The sequence below is a fragment of the Solanum lycopersicum genome, chromosome 5 (assembly GCF_036512215.1).
Source record: "Solanum lycopersicum chromosome 5, SLM_r2.1".
In the NCBI taxonomy this organism is placed as follows: domain Eukaryota; kingdom Viridiplantae; phylum Streptophyta; class Magnoliopsida; order Solanales; family Solanaceae; genus Solanum; species Solanum lycopersicum.
This window is the reverse complement of record NC_090804.1, coordinates 58,811,701-58,824,823: the sequence shown is the minus strand read 5'-3', so window position 1 is coordinate 58,824,823 and position 13,123 is coordinate 58,811,701.

The window sequence follows — 13,123 nt, the reverse complement described above, 5'->3', positions numbered from 1 at the left end:
GGCATGTTCGCTTAATAATAAGAAGATGTCAAACCCATAAAAAGTTACAATCACAGCACCCCGGTCATAATATTTCACCAATAACGAGCTAATATTACCACTCAAATCATTCATTATGTACCACACAAAATTACCATCATATTTCCTTTTTTGTTATTTATTTTTATCATTAAGCTTAATCGATATGAAATAATTCCACCCATCACAACTTGTTCTTACCTACCAACACATACAACAAGTAAATTACAAGATTCTACAAACATAACAAAGTTCTAGAAGCTCACTTGCCTCGACAACTCAATAATCATTCCAGCACTTGGATTTTCCCTTCTGAATGGTATTAATTTATTCGAACAAGTGTTCGCAATAATATTTTGAAACTAACAACACCCATATCAAGCAATCAAGAAAACGTGATCGCATTGATCCAAAAATTCAATTTACAAAATGAAGTTTAAATTTGGAATTTGTTATATGAGTATGTTACCCAAAGCATTTGGAAACCGATAGTGAAAATCATTTCGAAAATGGAGTTGTACTTACTTCATAATCATCAATTGATCATAGACCTTAAATCTTTTCAAAAGCCCTTCATGTTGGAATGAACAACCATGTTTAATCGTCAAATTATGAAATAAATAATGGGTAAAAGAGTTAGGGAATTAGAAATTATTGCTTAATCAATGAATTAAAAAGCCCTTTTCAAATCTCTAAAACTGAGATCTCAAAGTTTGAAAATGGATAAATGGGGCTCAACCATTATTTTAGAAATAACACTTCCCATAGCCTCGCGCACGCGAACTGAGTTCATGAATTCTATCGTGAACGTGTTCCCTAGTTGCGAATACGATCCCCAAATAAATAACCCCACGCGAACACAATTAGGTTTTCGCCTATTGGAAGGTCACAAAAGTGAGTACACCTTTGTGAACGCGAGGGTTGGAAAAATATAACCCTCGTGAATGAAATCAGGTCTTCACCAATGCGAAGGTCATGAACCTGAGGCACAACAAATATCAGACATTAGAAAAGCAACCAACACAAAAGTGTCCAAGTAGACCATTGAAATTCTTTCGAGACTTCATACACACACAAAATATTCTAACTAAAGAAAATCGATGTTTCATACTAAATAGAGCAATCGAAATAGCAATTCTAGGTCTCATTGATCAAAACCTGTGAGTAAGAATAAACAAACCTACCACCTAAAACGGCAAAACCAAGCTCGAAACCTCTGATAAATCAGCAAAGACATCCCCCTGGCTTAAAATTATCCTTTAAATCCAGCTGAACTGTCAAAAGTTTGATTAGAGCATCCAAACTCCGAATATTGACCAAAGTCAACCAAAATATTAAAATCTCATCAACTTCCAACTTAAGACCTCCAATCTACGAAAAAAACTCTGAATCTTAATTCGACGATTCTCCTAGACAAAATTCCACATTCCAAAGCTATAGATCTAACTGAAATCCATTGCAAGACATGGAACTCAGATTGACACCAAAAACCACTTTTAACAACTTTAAGTCCTCCAAAACTAAAAAATTCCAAAAATCTAGACTTTTTACCTCATTTTGAAGAGGAACTTCTTAAACTGAATAGTAATGACTTAAAACAACTATCAAATGGGATAAAATGGTAATTTTAATAAATTTTCTAAAAAAGACCTTCTGGGTCATTACTAATCATTGTGGGACCGTATGGCTTATGACTATTTCATTTATAGGTAGGGCCTTTGGCCTTCCTTAGTTAAGAAAATAATTGTCGTTGTGAATGAGTTTTTAAGGCAATAATGGTGCATCTTGTACAAGCCAAAATAATTGATGTATCACCTAGTTTTGTTTAATTTATTAAAGGCTCTGTGATGACATTTGTTGAATTTTATTGTCTTCATATAAGTCAAATTAACTGATTTGGGACTCCTTCCCTTATCCAGTCTCACCATATATTATTTCTCTTTTTTTACCTAATACCGTCGAAATTACAAATTCATGTGTCCAATTCTTTTATTACTTGCATTATATTTTTTAATTATATATTACACAAACACTGGTACTATATTTCCTTTCTCACGTGGGGGTGTTTGTGGTTCGGTATATTACTATTTTTAGATATTTTTATTTCATAGATTTGATATACATCTTTAAAAATGTTATACTAATATAAATAACTAATTTATGACCTATTTTTATTTTAATTTATTTAAGGATTTGAGATGACATTGTTAATTGTTTTTGTTATCATATAATCCAAAAATTTATCGATCTGAGGCCCCACACCTCATACAAAAACCGTTTCTCTTTTTTGTTATTTTTCTAATTCCATTTAAAGGAAAAATACATGCTTCAAATTCTTTTAATTCTTACATAATATTTTTGTATTATAAATATTATACAAACAATTGTATTTTTTTCTTCTCACACGTAAGGGTGTTCGTAGGTCGAGTATCACTTATACATGTTTTAATTGATAGATTTGATATATGTTTTTTAAAATGTTATATTATTATTATATGTAATCAAATTGTATATGCTTCAACCTTTTTATTTTTACTTACTGTGTTTTATATTTTCAATTTTGGATATGAACTTCAATAATTAAGATGTAAAAAATTTAACAAGACCTTGATTTTACAAATACCATAAAAATGAAATTTTCCATCAAGTTAGTATACTCCTGAGTCCTAGCAAAGGGTACGAAGATTTATCAAATTCTTGTAACTAAACCATTTATTTTGGATGACCACCAACAAGGATTGTGATGTAATGGATATATAAGATTTCTTTGCCCTTAAACATTTGATTTGAGCCCTGGCAATGGAGGAAATAAAAAAACACTTTTATTTTATAGCTCTACATGATGTGAATTCTATTAACCAAAATAATAGGTTTGAGTATTATCATATGGCTATAATAAAATTAAATTATAAGGGAATGACATATGGGTCTATTTATTTTGGTACCTGAATTATGTGTGTGAGTTCGAAATATCCAAAAAAAACTAGATAAAATAGTGCAAATCATATAATGAAAAATACAAAATAAAGATAGAAATGACCTATATACATGTCACGATCCAAAGTACATCCTAGGCGTAATATGGCATATAGAACCTGAGAGTCCCTACAGAAGATTCGTAGCATACATCATCAAGATAATAGGATAAAGATTTCATAGGAAACATTTCATATAAAAGAGTTTGACAAAAGCGGAAGTCTAACATAAGTCTCAAAGTAATCTAATACTTCATAAGGAAGGTGATTGAAATGTAATCCATACATCGCATACAATGTCTAAAAAGAAAAGACAGAAAAATATAATGTGTCTCGATCCACGGAACATGTGGACTCATTAATCACTTGAAGTACCCAATTGATGTCAAGCCACGAGTGTGTGAGGAAGGAATGTCAGACCCTACATTCATGAGATAACGTATGCACAAGTATGTTAATACATGAAATGTACACAATATGAGGCAATATGCATAAACATATGGATGATAGCATCATGAATTAAAATGAGTAGAAATGATCATGTAGAAACATTTGAAAGTTTTAACGTAGAAATGACATTAAAATCATGAAAACATGGTCAAATATATTAACATAAAAATTTGAAAAGCATTGAAGAAAAGATAATCATTTTGTGGGATTTAGCTTTAATCAAAAATAAGACCATGAGATCTATATCATGGAATCAGGTATATCTTTCATACCTAAAGCAGGGGAACCTATTTGACATGGTCAAATCCGTACATATCATCATTTAATAAAGTGGATCCACTAGCTAGGTCATTTAAATCCTATGGGGGGGATGAAGATAGGCACTAGATGTTGCTACTAAAGACTAGCATATTTTGAGGACCACCTTAAAGCCCTGTCGGTGATAAGTCAAAATCTCAATGGAAAATATAAATGTCAAATATTGTTTTAACATAGGAAAGACAGTGATCATACCAATCTATACTTTTAGATCAAAACATAGAATAACTCTTTAAAAATAATTCAATATGGATGAGTAAACCTTTGGCCAATGTAAATTCATTTGTGAGAAATACCTTTCACAATCATGATCATCATAGTAAGTGAGAAACACTTTCAAAATAGCATTGATAATTTTCTTTCAAATCATCCCCATATCATTTGTAACCGTTTAATAAAACATGGATATCTTGAAAATTCTTAATTCATAGTTTATGGGTTCATCACATGATCATGGTTGAAAAACATAAAGTAGGCATGGGTTAGTGAAATTTTAACTAAATATCATATATTAACATTAAATCATCCTTTGGAAGACTTAATCAAGTAAAATAAATCATAATTGGATGATACCCACATTTATTTAATTGAAACCCTAATTTGAATAATTGGAAATTGAGTAGGGAAAATTGAAAACCTTAAGAACCCAAGGAGGATTGGACTCCATAGGTATATAAACAAATTCCTTGATTCTAGAAGCCTAAGCAGAATGAAGGATTGGAGACTTGGATGAACCATAGTTTTTCTTCTTCTTTCTTAGACTTGACAGATTATCGAGAGTAAATATGGTCAAGTTTAGGAAATTTAGGAGAATGGTTTGAAAATGGGTAATTTGGATCTTAAAACCTTTTTATAGGGACTAGGGTTAAAGTCAAAACAATGTAGAATATAATTAAAATAGTTAGAAAAAGATCCGAAAGACCTTTTAAAATAACTGTCAGACTCGACCTATGATTAAGACCTAGGGACCATAGGAATTCCAACGATCCATGTTGATCAACCGCAGACCAACCATGATTTCACCTATATTTTGACAGAACATTTTTACAATTTTTAGGTCTTTGTTCAGTCCCTAGAAACCAATTTTGACCCTTTTAAGTTCGAGACTCACCTATGAGACTTATCTATGCTCGAACATAATATGATAAAAATGGAAGTGGGACTTGTTTTGAGAAAAACATTTTCCCACTTATACGGTTTCCATATACGTTCAGTAAAAGCTTATTCGGTTGGTAGATGGGACCTATAAATAAGACCATATTTCAGTCAAAAAATCATTTTCTTCCTTCTCTAAATTTTGAACTGTTATAATATCTCTCCCTTGGGAACATTCGTCCTCGAATAAAACTCAAGGCAACATGAGTACGGTAGAGGAATAAATCTAACATCCCTAACGATGAAACCTCATCAAAACAGATAACCGAGGAAAAACGTCAACTCCAGCTTAGACATACTTAAAACATCATTTCATAAGGTGTACATGCAGATCATATTCAAATGCATATCATAAAGAAAACAACAGAATCCAAATAAAGATCTCATAAGCAAGTTTTCATGAGTATGCATGTAAATGGAAACATGAGAATGACTAAGACATATTTAACCATAAAAGATGAACCATGATGAGCTAAATACCAAAGGATAGAACAGGATTGGAGGGTAAGAGATAGGCATAATAGGATATCATATTGGCCTCGGCCTCCCAAGTAGCACCCTCAACTCTTTCATTCCTCTTTAAAACTTTCACATATGCAACTTTCTTATTTCTCAACTTTTTAACTTTCAGATTTGAAATCTCAACTAGAACTTCTTTATAAGAAATACTTCCTTTATACTAAGGCTCTACAGTGTCACAGTGGATATTGGATCACTAATAGATTTCTTCAAAAATAAAAAAAATTCATAGAGTACATGAGGTACCGATGCTAAATCATTAGGAAAATCAAATTCACAAGCAACCTTACCAATACACATAAAAATATGATATGGTCTCACATATCGAGAACTAAGATTCCGTTTCTTTCCAAACCTTATTAAGACTATCTGGGTTAAATTTTACAGTAGACCCAATTATTAACCTGAAACTCAAGTTCGTACCTTCAACATTTCTTGACTTTGAGTCGTTTAAAACCTTTATCTAATAATTCAAAACTTCTCCATGGACTCATTTACATACTTGGAACCTATCAAGGAAATCTCAGAAACTTCAAACCAGCCTATAGGATATTTATACCCCCTACCATAAATAGCCTCAAATTGAGCTATACCAATGCTTGAATAATACCTATTATTGTAAACAAACTCAAATCAAAGTCAAATGATCATCCCAATTTGGATTGAAGTAAATCAACCAAGAACTCAACATATCTTACAAAGTTTTGATGGTATGCTCTTATTTCCTTCGGTTTTTTAGGATGATAGGCCATACTAAGCTTAGTTAGAATAAAAAGGTCATTTTGGAAAGGTTTCCAAAATCGAGAAGTGAATTGAGTACTAAGATCGAAGATAATGGATAAGGTCACCCAATGAAATTTAACCATGTACCTCAAATACAACTTAGCCTAGTCCTTCATTGAGTAAGAAACCTTGATGGAAATTAAATATGCCATATTTGGCATTGGATCCATAATAATCCAAATCAATTCATGTTATCATTGGGTGTGGGGTAAACGAAACATAAAGTCCATATTCAAATCCACCCACTTCCAAGTAAGAAAATTGATATTTTGAGGAAAACATCTCGACGTTTGATGCTCAACTTTCACTTGTTGATTATTAAGACACTTATCCACAAATTTCACAATATTCTTCTTCATCCAATTTAACAATAGACCTTCGGCAATTCATAGTACACATTGGTGGTTGTCTATGAATAGAATACCAAGAACTATATGATTCTAATAAGATCTGCTCTCTCATGTAATCAACATTGGGAAAACAGCAATGACCTTAATATCAAAGCACACCACCTCCCCTAGTGAGAAAGCCTCAATAGACTTTTTAAGCATCACTACCCTCAACTCAATCAAAATTGGGTCAAGACCTTGCTTGTCTTTCACATATGACACAAAACACAAATCTGATCCATTATGAACCATAATACCACCTTCATTAGCACCAATCAACTGAACATCCAATTGGGGAAATCTATGAACATCACAAACTAGCTCATGTGCAATACACCCATTTATAATAGACTAAGACCATCCGCCACCGTATTCACCTTATCAAAGTGATAGAGAACACTCATATCGTAATTCTTTAGCAACTCAATCAACCTTCTTTGGTGAAGATTTAGATCCTTTTGCTTGAACACGTACTGCACACTAGTATGGTCGGTAAAGACATCAACATGAACACCATATAGGTAATGCCTCCAGATCTTTAAGGAAAACACAAATGTAGCTAGTTCCAAATAATGGGTAGGATAGTTCTTTCCATGAACTTTAAGTTATCGTGAAGCATAAACAATAACCTTAGCACAAAAACACACCATAGTCCAATCCTTAATGCATCAAAATAAACAACTAAACTTTTTGAATTATTCCAGTAAAGTCAACACCAGAGTGGAGGTAAGTCTATCTTAAAACTCTTAAAAACTCTTTTCACGTGATTCCAACCACAATAATTTAACTTCCCTTTGGTTCAATGTCGTCACTGGAGAGATGACCAAAGGAAACATTTCAACAAACCATCTATAGTAACCATTTAAACCCAAGAAACTTTGAATATACAAAGGGGATAGAACTCCCAACCATATTTTCTTCTTAGGATCTACCTCAATACCCTTATACGAAACAATGTGACCAAGAAAAGCCACGTATCTCAACCAAAACTTGCATTACTAAACTTTGGAAAAAGTTGTTGGTCTTTGTGGACTTGCAACACAATCTTCAAATAATTGATATGCACATCCTTACTCCATGAATTACTCAATATATCATCGATAAACACAATCACAAAAATATCAAGGTATTCAAAAAACCCTATTCATTAAATCCATTTATGCAGTCGGAGAATTAGACAACCAAAATGACAATAGAAAAACTCATACTTACCATATCAAGTTCGAATTCCATCTTCAAAATGTCATCCTCTTTAACCCTTAATTGGTGATAACCCACCTAGAGGTCGATTTTAGAAAAGTAACTTGTTCCTTGTAGTTGATCAAGCAAATCATCTATCCTTGGAAGATAATATTTATTCTTTATGATAACTTTTTTCATTTTCTTATAGAAAATATACATGCAAAAGGAACCATATTTCTTACAAACAAAGAAAACTAGAGCATCCCATGGAGAGATACTAGATCAGAGGAAACCATTATAAAAAAAACCTTCAATTTCTCTTTCAATTCCATAAGTTCAACCAAAGCCATATGGCAAGAAGGAATAGAGATATGTTGAGTATATGGAGAAGGTTAATACCAAAGTCTGTTTTCCTTTCAGAATAAATACCGGGTAGATCATGAGAAAACAAACTAGGACCTATTCAAGAATAGGGATTTCAGAATCTGTATCTCTAACCTAAACAAGGCGATAATGCAATCCTTATAAATAATTTTTCTAGATTTAAAGGAAGAAACAAACTAGCCCTTAGGCGTAAAATTCCCCCCCTTTCCACTCTAGGAAAGTCTCCTTAGGAAATTGATAATTGACCACTCAAGTACTATAATTGATAGAAGCATAACAAGAATGAAGGTAATCTATACCAAGAATAACATTTAAATCTAACATACTAAAATATACAAGATCAACATGAGCAAATCTGCGATATAAGGAGATAAGACAATTTCTATAGACTCTCATAGCCACTATAAATTCACTAATGGGTTTGGAGGCCGAAAAATCGTCTATCAACACATCTTGAAGAACATCAAACCTCATAGCCACATATGGAGTCACAAAATACAAGGTAGAATCGAAATCAAGTAAATCATAGACATCAAGATGAAATAATTTCAACATACGTATAACCACATCAGGAGAACACTCTCGCTCATGGTGGAGTGTATAGAATCGGTTTTGCATTTGATGACTTAACCTGAATCACTTGGAAGAACTTGACTACCGTCCTTTAATTTGTTAATTTTAGATGTAAGATCCCTTAAGAGGTAACCACTCTTGCCACAACCAAAATAACTATTCGTACCGATCAAGTATTTTCTCGAATGACTCTTGCCAAACTTTTGTCATGCAGGAATCATAGAACCGTTATTTACTCTATGAGGCTTAGTGTTAGACACCCTCTATTTTTTTGTAATAAGGAGTTGGATTGTTGGATGAACCTTGACGGGAAAATCTTTGTTGAAACCTAAAATGACCATGTCCATCAGACCTTGACTGTTAAAAGTCACAATCAGCGGTCTTTTCCCTATTTTCCTCCCTAACCTTTTCTTAGGTTTTTCCTCTTTAATTTGTTGAGCATGAATCATTAGATGAGAAACGTCTATTTCATTGATAAGCACGGCGATACAACCTTTCTTAACCACCATCTCTGACACTCCTAAAATAAACTTGCTCATTCTTGCCCTACAATTGGTAACCATGGTAGGAGCATATCAAGAAAATTGTGTGAACTTCAAGGCATACTCCTTCACAATCATATTTTCTTTATAAAGGTTGATGAACTAAAGTACCTTTGCCTCCGTAATCTCATGGGTAAGTATCTTATCAAGGAAATAAGCCCTTAACTTCTCCCAATTAAGAGAACCCTCGGCAACCACCCTCTCTTCCTTCCTTTGGTTCAACCAAGCTAAAGTAATACCCTTAAGTTATTAAGCAAAACATTCCTCTCTTTCCACTAGTATCACTCGCATGATCATTAATATCTTGTATACCTCATCAATAAACTCTTTCCTCAACCTTGGAACCATGAACCTTCAGGGAATTCATCCTAGTGAAGTTTCTCACTCTAATTGCTATCATACCCACATTTGTGTTCACGAAAACCACACCGTCTCTATTGCCTTGAGAATCATGGATTGAGACAACACATGGAAATTAGCCCTAGACTCTACATTAATCACTTCTTCGGCTAAAGGGTTGTCCAAAGCTTATGATGCTTCTTGAGGAGCTTTTAGTTCCACATTATCATTCGTGTTCCTCCTACATAAACACTTTGAGGGGCCATATCTTAAAAAGATTGGATAAGGATTTAGACCTTGGAGGCTCAAGTAGAGGCCCATTTTAAGACTGAATTACCTGGGATGCCTGTGCCCATAAGAAAACGCGAGTGATATATAGAGTTACTCTCTATTTCAAAACTTTAGAGTGATGAAAAAAGTGAAATTTCCCAAACAACTTATAGCCTTTCCTTCATAAATATGGTGAATTTCACACTCATGATAAAGACACTACTAGACGTGGCTTATGAGACATCCTATGACCTTTCTAAGCCGTGTTATTTGATACCATGTTTGTCACGATCCAAAGTATACCTTAGGCGTAACATGACATATAGAACCCTGAGTGGGACTATACAAGCTGCTTAGAATACACAATACAAGATAATAGAAAAAAATTCAAAAGAAAATGTTTCATATAAAAGAGTTTGACAAAAGTGGAAAACTAACATAAGTCTCAAAGTTATCTAAAACATCATAAGAAAGGTGATCGGAATGTAATGCATACATCACATACAAAGTCTGAAACAAAAAACACATAATGTTATAGAGTGTCTCGATCCTCTATTCATGATGAATCACAAATCACTTGAAGCACACAATAGATATCTAGCCAAGTATGTTAGAGGTAGGAACATTTGATCCTAATACATTCATGAGATAATGTAAACATAAGTATGCATTATTACATTGAATGTACTAAGTATGTTGCAATATGCATAATCATAGGTATGATAAAATCAATTACTTGAAAATGAGTAGGCAAGATCATATTGAAACATTCAAAAGCTTTAAAAAAGAGATGACTTGAAAATCATGAAAATATGGTCAAGTACATTAACATAAAGAACATAACAAAAGCTTTGAAGAAACATACTAATTTTGTCAGCTTTTAGCTTTAACTAACAATAATACCATGAGAGCTACATGATGGAATCTGATATATCTCTCATACCGAAAGAAAGGGAATCTACTTGCAAGGTAGAATATGTACATATCGGTGTTTGCTAAAGTGGATCTACCAGCTAGGTCATTTAAGACAATCTTATGGGGGCACGTAGTTTGAGACTAGAGTTTGCTACTAGAGACTACCCTATTTGAGCCTCCATATCAAATCCCTGTTAGTGTTAGGTAAAATCCCAACGCAATTGATAAAAGAAAAAAAATACTATTTTAACATAATAAAGGAAATGATCAATACCAGTCCATACTTTTGAAATCAAAACATAGAATAATTCCTTATAATAATTCAACATGGATAAAAAAATATTGTACCACTGTAAATTTATTTGTTAGAAATACCTTTCACGATCATGATCATTATAGTAAGTGAGAAATCGTTTCACAATAGCATTGATACTTTTCTTTCAAAGCATCCCCAAATCATTTGTAACCATTTCATAAAATATGCGTATCTTCAAAAATCAATTTCCATAGTTAAGGGTTCATCATTGGATCATGGTTGAAAACATACTTTAGGCATGGGTAAAAGTAATTTCGACTAAATATCACATATTAACATCAAATCATGTCTTAGAGGACTTAATGAACCATAATCAATCATAATTGGATGAAACCCACATTTATTGAATAGAAACCCTAATTTGATTAATTGGAAATTGAGTTGAGAAAGTTGAAATCCTTGGGGAACCCATGGTGGACAGGACTCTATTGGTGAAGACACACATACATTGATGCTAGAGCTCAAAAAGAACGGAGGATTGGAGACTTAGATGAACCCTATCTCCTCTTCTTCTTCTTCCTTAGACTTGACAAAATTTGGAGTGTGAATTTGGACTAGTTTAGGCAATTAGGAGAATAAGGTGAATATGGGTAATTTGGCGCATCAAAACTTTACATAGGGCTTAGGAAAATCGATAAAACAATGTAGAATATGGTTAAAATAATTAGGAAAAGATCAAAAATCCCCTTAAAAATAAATGTCGGGCTCGACCAACGTTTTGGACCTACTTCTTACTATCCATACAGGTTAACCGTAGACTAATTACTGGCACCAGGATTTCACGTATATTTTGACAGAACGACCTGTAAAAGCTTTTATAGATTGAAGATGAGACGCATAAAATGATACTTCAATCCAAAAATCAATTTTATTCCTTTCCAAATTCGGAGGTGTTACAATACAACACTTGAAGTTTCAATATTTTGATTATATACATATAACGAGTGAACTGTAAACTGATCAAAAAAAGTTAGAAGTTAGTATCCTCTTAAAAATGATCTCAAAGTATTATCTATTTATACATAACTTATGAATTACTATCACTCCTAATTTAAAAACATATTTACAAGCTTGTAGCCTCAAATCCTTTGACCAACAAGTTAGAAATTTAATTGATGTTAGGGAGTTTATTATGATGTGACTCATACTCCACTAACCTTTTTCCTATACCATCAAGCATTTTATTCATCATAAAATGAGAGTAATCCCAAGCTCAAGATTCTTTTTCTCCTTTATTAATTTTGCATCATTAGATGAAATAAGTGAATATCACTCTCATTTTGAGCCCTATGATGAAATTTTGAATAAGAATAAGAAAATGGAGGAGGCGGAGGAATAATCAACTTAAAAATTGACGTATTTTTAGAGGAGTTTATTGAGAATTTGGAGAATTTTCATGTGCAAAATCAGTAGTATCATAACAATGATCATGATTCTAGTACTCGAAAACTCCATGATACAATTTACAATTATCTTCCTTTATGCAACACGCTCATTTGTAACCGAGGAAATGGATTGACAATTTTTTGTATTTTCTTGGGTGACGTCGATATGCTTTTCCCCTTTATGCGTAAAGGCGCAAGAGGTCCAGACGTGACTATAAAATTTTAGAAATTATTTATTTATATTTTTAATACAAGTTTATACCTATGACTTATTTTATACCGTTTACTTTGAAAATGTCAATTTCCAATGGACTTTCAGATGCAAATTGGCTATCGTTAAAGAATTCTAGCAAAAATTCCACCTGTTCATGACAAGCCAAATTTTAAAGAATTTTGTCAGAGACATCTTCGACGAGCCAATGTTGAATATATTTCATTGTAAATTAGAGCTTCATGACCAAATATAATTGTTCACATAAACATAAAAAAATTAAAAAACAAAAAATTGTTGCTTACAAAATAATACTAAATAAATCAAATAGGTTTGTGTTTTTCTTTGTTTTTTTATAGAAAAGGTCTATATAACTAAATTATCTTGGTAATTTTAGTA